At 39.4% G+C, this 14,758-nt stretch overlaps 1 long non-coding RNA gene across 2 annotated transcripts in view; it reads left to right on the top strand.

Moving 5' to 3' along the window:
• Positions 1–14,758, top strand: part of LOC128315580 (uncharacterized) — a 48,389-nt gene that overhangs the window by 9,300 nt on the left and 24,331 nt on the right. The window contains exons 3-5 of one of the 2 annotated variants that reach the window (XR_008298468.1): positions 1–40; positions 10,929–11,033; positions 11,644–11,773. The exon at positions 1–40 is cut by the window's left edge and continues 99 nt beyond it. This is a non-coding gene — a long non-coding RNA (uncharacterized LOC128315580). Of the gene's footprint in view, positions 41–10,928; positions 11,034–11,643; positions 11,774–14,758 lie in introns of those variants that run through there. The other variant, XR_008298469.1, reaches the window with a different exon arrangement.

Below are 14,758 nucleotides of genomic sequence, written 5' to 3'. Positions count from 1 at the left end.
ATCATAGCTGACGTGTGACTGGGCTCCTGTCTATGTGCAGGTAGGAATTCTAAGCCTTACTCATGGCCTGCAACAGGGACTTAAGGAAGAAAATTGTCTTATGTTTCATATGCCTGAGATTTGAATCAAAGTCTTATCTACTTTTTAAGCCAAAACAAATTCTTTACCCTGACCCCATGTGGCTACACCAGTTGAGGGTTTTTGCTTTTCTCTGACTCTTAAAAGCAAGAACTAACATGATATTAATAATGTGCCAGAGATGCCTGGGTGGCTCAGTCGGTTAAGCATCCAACTCTTGGTTTTGACTCAGGTGGTGACCTCATGGTTCGTTAGTTCAAGCCCGGCATTGCACTCCGCGTTGGCAGTGTGGAGCCTACTTGGGACTCTCTCTCTCTCTCTCTCTCTCCCTCTCCTGCTCGCATTCTCTGTCTCTCAAAATAAATAAATAAATAATAATGTGCCAAGCATAGGTCTAAGTACTTAAAATATAGTAACTCATCTAATCTGTGAATTGAGGATTTATGTTTCAGTGCTGGACTCGGCATTATATCAGCATCAATAAATGAGGAATGTCTACTTTGCATAACAGAAATATCCTGTAGCTAGAGGGCCAAGGGCAACAGAGACAAATTTGTTCAATAATCATATCTAGGAACAAGACTTTGGAGTTCTTTAGTCTGAATACAACCAGTTTTAGTAGGGAGGGAAAAGGAATGTCCCAGGGTGACAGATCAGTCAGGGAATAGCAGGCTGTGCAGATTATAACTCTGTACTATACCAAGTATGACAACTCATAGCTCAAGGGGACTTGCTGCCACAGCTGGGTTGCATTTTTGTCCCTCTACTGACTCTTGAATGTCATAGTCTCTGGCTGAAGCTTTAGGACCTCTCCCTGAAGAGGTCTGGCATAGGATTGACACTCAGTAGCCTAGGAATGGTGAAAATATCCTTAATGACCAGGTAACTGATGGGCCATCAAATGTATCCAACCTAAAGTTTGAGGTACTGTGGCCTTGAATACCAACTCTAGTACATGGTTGTATATTGTATTTGTTGATTAGAAAGCTTATTCTGAGTAGATTAATTAATTTCATAATGGAACTTTTTTTTTAATTTTTTTTTCAACATTTATTTATTTTTGGGACAAAGAGAGACAGAGCATGAACGGGGAGGGGCAGAGAGAGAGGGAGACACAGAATCGGAAACAGGCTCCAGGCTCTGAGCCATCAGCCCAGAGCCTGACGCGGGGCTCGAACTCACGGACCGCGAGATCGTGACCTGGCTGAAGTCGGACGCTTAACCGACTGCGCCACCCAGGCGCCCCAATAATGGAACATTTTTATAGTAAATATTCCAAAAATAAGTATAAGTGATTTCGAAAGTTTACCTTTTGTAGTTTCCTCTTAAACACATAAGCCATTTGGGGTGCCTGGGTGGTTCAGTTGGTTAAGTGTCCGACTTCAGCTCAGGTCATGATCTCGCGGTTCACGAGTATGAGCCCCGCTCTGGGCTCTGTGTGGTGGCTCAGAGATTGGAGCCTGCTTCAGATTCTGTGTCTCCCTCTCTTCTGTTCCTCCCCTGCTCGCACTCTCTCCTTCTGTCTCTCAAAAATAAATAAAAACATTAAAATATATATATATATATATATATATATATATATATATATATATACATATATACATATATATGCCAATGAACTGGATGTGATGTGGTTCACCATAGAATTCTAACACTGTAAGTTTGATAATGTCTTTCCTATATCTAATAATATAATTTTTACAAACCCCTGAGTTACCAATTAAGAAACTGAGTCTGATAGAAGTTAGTAAGAAGGCTGGTCAGTAAGAAGCCAAGCTTTGATTCAAACCCAGAGCTGTCTGAATCCCAAATTTGTTCCTTTGAATGTTCCATTGTCCTTCCTGCCCAGTGATTTCAATGGGCTTTTAGCCCATTGCCCCTGTTGCAATTGGTTTAGGAAGAAGACCCCCATTAGACCACTATATTCTGAAATTGTGGATTTAAAAAAAAAGAAGAAGAACATGAGAACTTTGTTAAACTTAGTCCTCCTTTCACTTAATGATAAATGATAAATAAAAAATAAAAATGGTAACCTATTTGGAGTTTGTGACAAATAGGAATTAACATATTGGACAACAAAGAAAAAGACAGAGATAGATCCTCACTACATTTTCTTTGGATTGGGGGTTTGGGGTGGGCATATATCAGGTGGAAAATAGGAATGGAAGGTGTTTCAAGTTTGGCATTTCAAGCTATCAAACTTGAAAAACGGCAACATTTCTAATCATTATCTCATAATGGCTATAAATCTTGGTGCAAATCTTGCCTTTATTTCTGTGATTTAATACATACAGCACCCAGCAACTTACATTTTAATAAGATGACAATTTATTGCTGGAAGTAATTTTGTTTAAGCTATTTTTACTTCTTATCCCCCTCTTGTTAACTGTTGGAAATACTCCGATCAGCATATTCAGCCCTTTCCTTGTTATGGAAGTGTTACATGCTGCTGTGGTTTGTAGCTTTCCCTTTGTTTAAGGCCAGGGAAAATATTCTGGATAATTCATTTTTATTATTCCCTTTTCTAAGAGTTTGTGTTCATTCTTAAAGCAGTAAGTTTTATTTTCCTTTCTGCCAGACAATCTACAAATTATAAACATACCACAAAAATTCTTGAACATAATGAGTCCATACCTTTTGCAAACTAAAACCAAAACTTCAGTTTACAACATTTTTTCAAAACAATGATCTCTGTATTTATTCCTTTTAGCCTGTTTAATTTAAAACATGGTCAGAGTCAACATTTGGCATATTTCAGTGCTATCCAGACTTAATTTTCTCCTCCTCGGCAGCCTCTGATCTTGCTCCAATGCTACCTTGAAGCAGGATCAGCATTTTGGTGGATCCTAACTCCACGAGATTAGGCTTTTCACCAAGGACTCCATGGGGAAGGAAGACATTTATTTAATAAAGTCCCCCAGTCAATGTTTCTGTTTCCCCCAGAGGTCCCCTGAAACTTCGATTAAATATTTTATCTCCCCTTTCTGAGATGTGATAAGACACCCAAATAACACATTCAATATTTTTTCAATAAACAATTTTGAAAAGATGGTTATAACTTTGCTTTTTAAGTTATTTAGCAAGAAGTGACTTACAATAAAATTACAATTGGTTCTAATTGTACTGTATTAATCATGATAACTCATGGATTCTTGCAAAGTGGGAAACTGTAACCTAAAATTGTTCTCATATATCATGACGTTTATTTTAGAATTCAAATTTTAATAGGGCTCCTGGGTGGCTCAGTCGGCTAAACATCTGACTCTTGATTTCGGCTCAGGTCATGATCCCAGAATCATGGGATGGAGCCCCGCATGGGGTTCTGTGATGAGCATGGAGTCTGCTTACAAATCTCTCTCTGTCTCCCTCTCTGTCTCCCTCTCTCCACCCACGCCCTGCTCACTCTCTCTCAAAAAAAAAAGCATTCAAAATTTAACAATTAATGAAGTTGACATAAGGTTATGCATTTGTAGACATTTAATTAAAATTTAATTAAATATTTATTTTCCACTATGTAGGTTTTTTTCCTGTGATTTGAAGCCAATGCTTCCCTGAGGTCTGACATATTTTCAGAGGACCCTGTAGATGTTCAGCATAATGCCTTTGAGTGCTAGTGGATAAAACATCCACAGCACTAGGGAAAATTCCTTCAGCGTTCTCATCCTGTTAGCACTAGCCCTCAACTCAGATAATAATAATGCACTCAGAAAAACAAATGCTTGATGATTAGCACTCCATAGCCCCTTTGAAAGATTTATATAATTTTTTTTCTCCTGTATACCAAGACATCATTAAGAAATATAAATTTGATGAAAACAAATCTTCTACTTGAGAGGTTGCTAACTCTAAGAATAATGGTTTTCCTCCTATTAAGTACCTCCTTCTCAACTGGTGTATATTTGCTACCCTCGGCAAATCTACATAGGCCGTTTTCCAACCAGATGTGGGTCAGACATTGTGCAAGAGTCTCCCTCTGGCACAGAAGGAAGTGTAACAAGGGTTGCGCCATCACAGCCTGCAGTCTCTGCATCCAAAACACAGCCGGAAGTGGACCGGATCTCACCGCCTCACCTACTAACACCCTGTCCACGCCACCAAGTCTCTGGCTGTGCTATTTGAGTGGCCTCCTAACTGGTCTCCTGCTTCAGCCTTTGGCGTTCTGCAGCCATGATCAACACAGCAGCCAGGATGGTCTTCAAAGTGTCACCCCTTTGTCAATGCCCCCATCTCACTACACGTCCTTACGATGGCCTCACCACATCTAGGTCCCTTTGCTTCCTGACCTCTCCTTTCGTTGTGTTCTATCTAGTACACTCCATTCCAGCTGCACTGGCCCCTTGTTGTTCCTGGAACATAAGACTTCCATTGAGGGCCTTTGAATTTGTTTATTATGCTTGGGACCCTCTTCTCCCAGTAGTCGACCAATTTCCCTCCTTTACTTCTTCCTTAGTCCCTTTTCAGTTTCCCCTTAGCACTTACCACCATTAGAACACACTACATATCTGACTCACTAATCTTGTTTGTTGTTCCTCTTTCCTCACTAGACTCTAAGTGCCATGAGGCAGGAGTTTTTTGTCTGTATTGCACAGTGCTGGGCCCCTTGTACCCAGAATAGTACTTGGCTTATTTTATATGATATTTTAATATTTATTCAATTAGTGGGTATGTGATGTCTTCTTTTCTTAAAGGAGTCAATGAGAAAATTGACATGGTATTTACTGGTAGTATCTAGGCCTCTATCACTTCAAGACTCAAAGATTCCTCCCCTAATCCAACGCCCAATTTCCTTTCCCAGGGGGCTGGACTAACTCAACTGGGAGACCATTTTTAGGAGAGTTTTTACCTTGGGCAGGTGATTTCTACCTGGAGAAGGTTCATGTCTCCTATTCCTTCTAGGCATTCCCCAGTAAGAGCCAGGCTGCATCTGATCCCGTCTGCGTCAGTCAACTCTGTTTTAACAAATATACTAGAAATAGGGTTCAAAAAGGAAAGGAACTGGGAGACGGTGCTTGCTTTCGAGCTGGGTCCAGCACATTTTAGGACAAGATTTGAGTCTGTTATGAAGCCCACGATCAAATGTTGAGAAGGTATCTGCTTATCCTCCTCTGATTGAGTCCCTTGCCTATGGAGGACCGCATTTCAAGGACAAGCATCACTTCCTACTCCCCAAACACACCACACAGCCAAGCTGGTTGCTCTTATTCTGTGTAGAAAACACAAGTTACCGCCTTACTTTCCTCCCCATGTTCTCTCAGAACTGCAACAGCTCAGGAAGTCCTTGGTGACATTTTTCCAGCAGTAGATCCATAGTCCACATAAATTTCTCAAATGGTTCTGAACCCCTCAGGCCAGACTCTTCCAGCAGCTCTTATTAGCCCTTCATACCAGTAGAGTCCCTATAATGCTCACAAAGTTCCCTTCTCACAGCCGTCCTTCCTCTCCTGCTCATGTCATATCTGCTCCTCTTTTATAGGGGTGGCCATCCTGATGGCTCCTCTGGTGAATTATTCCAGCACAACTCAACTTATTCTTCTGGTCCCTGGTATTTCACTCCCAACACATGCTGTCTTTCCTGCTCCTATGTGAGAAAATATGAGCTCCTTTAGTTCATGTGACTGGTCCGGGCACAAACTGGCATACACAATCTGAATCTCTCAAGATCCCTTTTAGACACTAAAAAAAAAAAAAAAAAAGTCAAAACTGCCTCAAAATAGTTGTCACGCTGTTAGTGGCCACTGAGTAATTGAATAAGAAAAATTGTGTGTGTAAAATATACCTATAATTTGCCTATAGAATCACTGATTTTTAATTTTTTAATGTTTGTTTATTTTTGAGAGAGAGAGAGAGTGAGTGGGGGGAGGGACCAGGAGAGAGAGAGAGAGAGAGAGAGAGAGAGAGAGAAAGAGAAGGAGACACAGAATCAGAAGCAGGCTCCAGGCTCCAAGCTGTCAGCACAGAGCCCGATGTGGGGCTCGAACTCAGGAACTGCGAGATCATGAGCTGAGCTGAAGTTGGATGTTTAATAACCAACTGAGCCACCCAGGCCCCCGAGAATCACTGATTTTAAATTAGATAAATTTCTTATAGTAAATGTATCAGGAGTTCTGATAAAATATGGCATACTTAAAATAGGATCATTTGAGATGAGTTTATTTACAAAACGCAATTTATTTAAAAAGTGTGAGCATAGGGGAACCACAAAGGATAGTGGAATAACAGAGCAAGTAGCTGCAAAGCTGTTACCACACTCAGCCTGAAAGGGGCTGGGGAGAGCAGTTCTAGGAAGCTGGGAGGAGAAGAAGTTGGCTACCTTGCCAGAAGCAGTGACTTCTGGTCACATGTTATAAGGGAGCCAAGGGGTCAAATACCCTGAACACATTTTCCTCTCCCTCATTTTCTGCTGGGATTTCCCTTGGCCCTACATATAACTGGAGGTCTGAGGGCATATTTAGTCCCTTTAAGTTGCCCCCCACCCCAGGAGAAGGGGGGTATATTTAGAGTGAGTACGGTGAGCTTGTCTCCATTCCTAAACTATTGCAATCCCGTGGCAATTCTTCATTCCTCAGACATTTCTGTCTCTCAGTGCGAGACCATACCTTAGAAGAGACTTCTTAAACCTGCGCTTTTTGCCCTTTAATGAGGTTTCAAAAATAAATGGTCATTAATAAATGCTAGCTATGAAAATAGAAGGAAAATTCAAAAAGAGCAATAGAAAACACTATACTGAATATTTCTGAGACCAAAGAATTAAAAAGGTAGAAAATCCTACAGAGAATTTCTGAGGCTGAAATTTTAAACTGCATTGAAACCATCTGGAGGTTGATTTTGAAGTTTTCATGTCTGAAATTTTTTTTTCTTTTAAAACTTCCATTCAGGTTTTCAGATGTTGATGTATTACCCACAGGGAATAAACTGCAATCCACAAGGCGGTAGGTTGGGCTATAGAATTCTTCAGCCTCAGGTTATATTACCAGATATCTAGACTTTGGATTTGTTAAGAGGATCCTTGCGGAGAATCTTGCTGAATTACAGTGTTCTCTTTGCATATTGATACTGAGTACATAAGTAACAGAAATAGATTTTTAAAGGTGTGCATATTTTCTATGTGAAACAATATGTATTAAATAGGTTAAACTTATTTTAAACACAAGAGAATATTTTGTCCCCCTAGAACCATTTAGTAGAAACAAAAAAGAAGCACAATCCAGTCAGCATAATGACAGTCTTAACAAAAAACTTGATAAGATGAAGGGGTTGTCGGAAGTTATACAAAGGGAATTTGGGAGGCTATTTTTAAAAGTCATTTCTAATTACTTTTTAATGGGAAGATTTCATATAGAGTGTGTGTGTGTGTGCGCACGTGCTTTAGATTAGCTCAAATGAACACCAAACACAAAAAAGCTGACTGTTTTGTTTTACAGATGCATTTTTAATTTGTCTCTATACAAATAAACAGATCTCTATCTTTAATTTCACAGCCTTTCCATTTCATGTTTTGATGAAAAGACTGAATCCTTTGGCTTTCTTATTATCTGAAGTGCTTTTGTATTAACCTACTTGGAAAGAAAAAGAAAAAGAAAACAGAGCTCATATCCTAGGAAAGAAATTGTCTGGGCCAAACAGATCAAAGTGATGCTTTGAGTTAGTAGTGGACAATTTTTATAATAATGTTGCCATTCGAATGCATTTGAGATTTTACAAATAATTAGCACTTTTCATTTAACTTTGGGTGTAAATTTTCCAAAATATCTCAGTCATATTCCTTTTTTTGCTCAATCTGAAATTGTCTTTGGTATCTTCTGCCTATGTCCTATTGGAAAAGATTGCTGTCATAACGCATTATTTATTTTTTTTGGAGAATGCAGTTAATATAGCAAATCATGATTTGTTTTAATTCCTCCTAATTTTATGTTTGCTTTTGATATTAAATTTTAACTCTGGATATTTAGAATTGAAAATAGTTGTTGTGACACATTTATAATAATTTTCATTGATTTAACAACCAATTGTTAATTCTATACTTTGGTGTTATTTTTATGAAGAAAAAATAATGGAATTGGTTTAGGGCTTGGGCAGTATTTTTAAAATGGCACAGAGGGAAAGACTGATAAATTTTAATGCATTCAAATTAAAACTTCTATACTAAAAGAGACATGATTAACTAGATTCAAGGCACAGATCAGACTGAGAACATACATTTTCATCATATGCAATATACTATGAATTACTATCTAGATTACATAAACTACTCCTAGGAAATAAAATGAAAACTATGAATAATGGGAAAATAATCAATGAATATAAGTAATTCAAAAAAGAGGAAGAAGATTGTCTAAAAACATAAAAGTTACTAAATTTTAATGACAAGAAAGTGAAATTGCAAATAATGATCATGCTTTTCAATTATTGAACTGGCAAAAATAAATATCTGATAATACCAAGTTTCAATGAAACTGTGGAGAGTCAAGAACCGTCATATAGTCCTGGTAGGAATGTATTGTGCTACAGAATTAACCAGAATTAGTAAAATTATAAACACAATCATAGGCAGAATTCTGAGAGGGCCTCCATAATCATCCCCTCTCCATACTCTGGTGTTATGCTTTGTATAATCCCCACTCCTTGAGTTGAGCAGGACCTATCACTTGTGACTAACAAAATATGGTAAAGGTGATAGAATGTCACTGTTGTGGTCAGGTGACAATATATAGTTAGTCTTTGCTTTGCACAGTTCTGACATGCACAAATTTCATTTACTATAGTAAATGATCTAAATAGTCCACTATGCATTCTGATACCCTATGTCTTTTGGTTGGCACATTTAGTCCATTTACGTTCAGTGTTATTATAGAAAGATAAGGGTTTAGAGTCATTGTGATGTCCATAGGTTTCATGATTGTAGCGATGTCTCTGGTACTTTGTCTCACAGGATCCCCCTTAGGATCTCTTGTAGGGCTGGTTTAGTGGTGACAAATTCCTTCAGTTTTTGTTTGTGTGGGAAGACCTTTATCTCTCCTTCTATTCTAAATGACAGACTTGCTGGATAAAGGATTCTCGGCTGCATATTTTTTCTGTTCATCACATTGAAGATCTCCTGCCATTCCTTTGTGGCCTGCCAAGTTTCAGTAGAGGGATCGGTCATGAGTCTTATAGGTCTCCCTTTATATGTTAGAGCACGTTTATCCCTAGCTGCTTTCAGAATTTTCTCTTTATCCTTGTATTTTGCCAGTTTCACTATGATACGTTGTGCAGAAGATCGATTCAGGTTATGTCTGAAGGGAGTTCTCTGTGCCTCTTGGATTTCAATGCCTTTTTCCTTCCCCAGATCAGGGAAGTTCTCAGCTATGATTTCTTCAAGTACACCTTCAGCACCTTTCCCTCTCTCTTCCTCCTCTGGAATACCAATTATGCGTAGATTATTTCTCTTTAGTGCATCACTTAGTTCTCTAATTTTCCCCTCATACTCCTGGATTTTTTTATCTCTTTTTTCTCAGCTTCCTCTTTTTCCATAATTTTATCTTCTAGTTCACCTATTCTCTCCTCTGCCTCTTCAATCCGAGCCGTGGTCGTCTCCATTTTATTTTGCAGCTCATTAATAGCATTTTTTAGCTCCTCCTGGCTGTTCCTTAGTCCCTTGATCTCTGTAGCAAGAGATTCTCTGCTGTCCTCTATACTGTTTTCAAGCCCAGTGATTAATTTTATGACTATTATTCTAAATTCACTTTCTGTTCTATTGTTTAAATCCTTTTTGATCAGTTCGTTAGCTGTTGTTATTTCCTGGAGATTCTTTTGAGGGGAATTCTTCCGTTTCACCATTTTGGATAGTCCCTGGAGTGGTGCGGAACTGTGGGGCACTTCCCCTGTGCTGTCTTGAATAACTTGAGTTGGTGGGTGGGGCTGCAGTCAGACTGGTGTGTGCCTTCTCTTCCCCTCTCCTAGGGGCGGGATTCACTGTGGGGTGGGGTGGCCCGTCTGGGCTACTTGCACTCTGACAGGCTTGTGGTGCTGGGGATCTGGCGTATTAGCTGGGGTGGATCGGCAAGGTGCACTGGGGCGGGAGGGGCAGGCTCAGCTGGCTTTTCCTTGGGAGATCCGCTTCGGGAGGGGCCCTGAGGCAGCTGGAGGGAGTCAGACCCGCCGGAGGGATGGATCCGCAGAAGTACAGCGTTGGGTGTTTGCGAGGTGCAAGCAAATTCCCTGGCAGGAACCGGTTCCCTTTGGGATTTTGGCTGGGGGATGGGCGAGGGAGATGGCGCTGGCCAGCGCCTTTGTTCCCTGCCAAGCTGAGCTCTGTCATCCGGGGCTCAACAATTCTCCCTCCGGTTGTCCTCCAGCCCTCCCGCTCTCCGAGCAGAGCTGTTAACTTATAACCTTCCAGATGTTAAGTCCCGCTTGCTGTCTGAACACACTCCCTCCGGCCCCTCTGCTTTTGCAAGCCAGACTCGGGGGCTCTGCTCTGCCGGCGGGCTGTCCCTCCTCCCCGGTTCCCTCCCGCCAGTCTGTGGAGAGCGCACCACCTCTCCGCCCTTCCTACCCTTTTCCGTGGGCCTCTCGTCTGCGCTTGGCTCCAGAGAATCCATTCTGCTAGTCTTTTGGTGGTTTTCTGGGTTATTTAGGCAGGTGTGGGTGGGATCTAAGCGATCAGCAGGACGCGGTGAGCCCAGCATCCTCCTACACCACCATCTTCCTCTCCCACCTCCTGACTTATTTATTCTAAATAGTCCACTATATAGAACACAACCCTATTAAGAACTTTTGGAGGGAAGATACAGAATTGCAAAATGACCATAAAGGAGAGGCTATTGTTATGGACAATGGAGAACCTAGTAAATGTGAACTGATTGACACAGATGATGGAAGTGGCCATGCTGGAAGGCACGAAGATGTCCAGAAGAAGAGACAGACAGAACACCTTGCATTCAAGGAACTCTGAGAGACCACTCATGATATTGAAGGTAAAAAGGTTAACATTTTGGAAGCTGACTCAAACTTAGAAAGGACGATGACATTTCACCAAGGCATGGAAAAGATGTTTGTTACATATAATAACTATATGATGAAAAGAAGGCAAGCACTGTTCAAACGACTTGTTACTTATTTTTTTACAAAGAAATCAAACATGAATTCTGCACATTTCTACTGTGAAATTACGGTTCTAAATATATTTTCGTTTTACTATTTTAAAATATTTTTTATATATTTTTAACATACAGTAAGAGAGTTGTCAATGTTTTGACAAAAGTTTGACAAAATTTTTTTATGAGGGACAGGAAAATAATAATGAGAATTATAATTTATTGCTGCTAGTTAAGATCACTCTGCATGGTTTCAGCTTATACTACCATTTTTATATTGTATATATATAATATTTTCTATTGCCAAAATATAGAAGAGAGGACTGCTTATGTATCTGGTATTCAGTCTTCCCTGTCACACACCGGAAGACAGATATGCTGACCTTGAAGAATTAAGTTGTCCTGTTGTGAACTGCCAGTAGAGAGGGTCATGTGGAAGGGAACTGCTGTCCTCAACGCTACAACTGAAGGATCTGAATTCTGCCAACAGCTTTATCAGCATAGAAGAGCCCCTCAATCTGTAGATGAGACTATACCTCTCACTGTTACCTTGATTATGGCCGGTAGACTCTGTGCAGAGCACGAGGTAAACCATGGCTGGACTCGTGACTCATGGAAATCATGAAATAATAAATATACATTGTTTTAAGCTACATTTATTTTAAATCCACGTTGATTGAACTAGCGTTATTTTTATCAACATGTATAGTTTAAAACTATTTTGACTGACAAAATCAAATATCAAAATGTAACACATAAGGGGCGCCTGGGTGGCTCAGTCGGTTAAGCATCTGACTCTTGGTTTTGGCTCAGGTCATGATCTCGTGGTTTGCAGGTTCAAGCCCCACATCAGGCTCCACTCTGACAGCATGGAGCCTGCATGGGATTCTCTCTCTCTCTCTCTCTCTCTCTCTCTCTCTCCCTCTCTCTCTCTGCCCCTCCTCTGCTCTCTCTGTCTCTCAAAATAAATAAACTTAAAAAAAAATTTAAAATAAAATGTAACACATAATATTATGTCATTTATGTAAATAAAAAAACACTCAAAATGCTATATATTGTCGCTGAGAATACATATATATATAGTAAAGAAAATGAGCTAGACGTGTTTACACTGCATCGCAAATGATGGTTGTCTCTTGGGGATGGGAATGAGGTATCGGAATGAGACCTGGAGGGTCAAACAGTGAGAATTTTAACTGTAACAGAAACAATTTTTTTTTGATAAAAAAGAAAACAATCACAAAAATGTCGATAACTTGAAGTTAAATGGCAGGTTCACAAGTATTTATTATTTGTAATTATCCAATATTTTGATTTGCTATAAAGCGGATGACTATAAATTCTAATCTCTAACACACATTTAAACCTTAATTTATATCTAGCTGTGGAAAGAAGATGATGAGGAATTAGTATGGAAAATGTTCAAAATGTTTTGTTGACGGTAGAAGTAATTAATTGTTGGGTCCTGGAGAATAAAATCAAAACTGGGGAGATTCTTCCTTTCTGCTCCAGAATGGTCGCTCTCTGGGTTTCAGGAAAAACCTTTCTTCAGTCTCCTGCTAACCACTTGCCCTTATTCCTGTGCAAAAGCGAGACTCAGCTGGCTTCCACTGGGAGGAAGCTCAAAAGCACTTCAGCATCTCTCTCCAGGTAGTTTGTGATGATTTCTTTCAGAATCGCCCAGAGTGAGTGCTTATTAATGACACAGATGCTTGTGCCCACAGCACATTTATGGAGCTAACATTTCTGGGGAATACGGCTAGGAATGTTCATTTTTACAAACTTGCTAGGAAATTCTTAGGCACTCTCATTTTTAGAGTAATTATTACTATTTTAATAGTAATATGGGTCATGAAAAAGACAAAATGTTGAAAAATTTAACAGCTATATACACGAGGAACATTTTACTAGAAACCCCTCTTTTAAGGACATGGACAGGAAGTATTTGTGGTGCCATGATTAAAAATGTATAGTTTTCCCTTTGACAGACTCCACTCCCAGTCTTGGGTAAGGTACCAAAGTAAATTCAGGATGAATGAAAAGGACCTCACTCCTTTGTTCTTTCTATTTTTCTTTCAACTTAATTTTAAAGAATTACAAATGAATTAAAAAGTTTCAAGAACACTTTAATGAACTTTCTTATTTTCTTTACCCACATTCACCAATTGTTAGCTTTTGTCACATTTACTCTGTGTGTGTGTGTGTACATATTTCTGTTCAATTTTAGAGTAAATTAAAGATATCATACATGCTTATCTCTAGATATTTCAGTTTGCATGTGTTCTTTAAAAAGGAAATTCTTGGGGCGCCTGGGTGGCTCAGTCGGTTAAGCGTCTGACTTTGGCTCAGGTCACGATCTCACAGTTTGTGAGTTCGAGCCCCGCGTCGGGCTCCGTGCTGACAGCTCAGAGCCTGGAGCCTGGTGCATATTCTGTGTCTGCCTCTCTCTCTGCCCCTTCCCTGCTCATGCTGTGTCTCTCTCTGCCTCAAAAATAAATAAACATTAAAAAAATAAAATAAAAAAATAAGAAGGACATTCTTTTAGGGGCACCTGGGTGGCTCAGTCGGCTAAGTGTCTGACTTTGGCTCAGGTCATGAGTTCCTGAGTTTGAACCCTGCATTGGGCTCTGTGCTGACAGCTCAGAACCTGGAACCTGTTTCAGATTCTGTGTCTCCCTCTCTCTCTGGAACCTGTTTCAGATTCTGTCCCTCTCTCTCTCTCTCTCTGCGAATGCTCTGTCTCTCCCTCTCTCTCTCTCAAAAATAAATAAATATTAAAATAAAAAAGGGCATTCGTTTATACACAGTGCTGTTATAAAATATTTGATATTGTTAAATACTATTATTTAATTTACTATTCATATAAAAATATTGCCAATTGTCCCAATAAAATCCCATATAGAATTTTTCTTCCAACGGAGGCTTCATGTCTCTGAGCACTCCTTTATTCTGGAATTGTTCATCACCTTTTGCCACTTATGACATTGGCATTTCTTAAATGGCACTAACCAATGGTTTTATCGAATGTTCCTTAATTTGTTTCATTGTTGCTGTTGTTGTTGCCTCATGGATAGATGCAAGTTCTGTGTTTTCGTCAGAAATACAAATGATTTCTTGTCCATCTCAGTGCATCACAACAGAAGACACATGATGCCAGTTTGCAATTATTTGGTAATGTTAACTTTGGTGACTTTTGATAATGTGTTGTTTGCCAGGCTTCACTGAAAAGTTACCATCTTCCTTATAATTGATAATAATCAGTTATGACACACACTGAAACTATAAATATTTTATCCCCCACCAAGCTTTTTTTGGTTTTAGCATACGCTGATAATGATTCATTTTCCTGAATTGATTATTTCTATGATTATTAAAAGGATTTTATGAGTCTAATTTTTCCATTTTATTGTAAGGAATATCTTTCTCTTTTCTCATTTATTTTTTTAGGATTAGCGAAGACTTATTGGCTTTTTAAATATAAAATGGATTACCATCACTATTTATTTTGATGCTCAAATTGCTGGAGATTTAGGTATTGAAAGCCCTTTGTGTGTTTGACATGGTTCTGTCATCTTTTGAGCACTTTAAAACTTTGTGGCACCATA

The sequence above is a fragment of the Acinonyx jubatus genome, chromosome B2 (assembly GCF_027475565.1).
Source record: "Acinonyx jubatus isolate Ajub_Pintada_27869175 chromosome B2, VMU_Ajub_asm_v1.0, whole genome shotgun sequence".
NCBI classification, from domain to species: domain Eukaryota; kingdom Metazoa; phylum Chordata; class Mammalia; order Carnivora; family Felidae; genus Acinonyx; species Acinonyx jubatus.
Note: the sequence above shows the minus strand (reverse complement) of the source record. Positions and strands in the feature narration are given on the sequence as shown.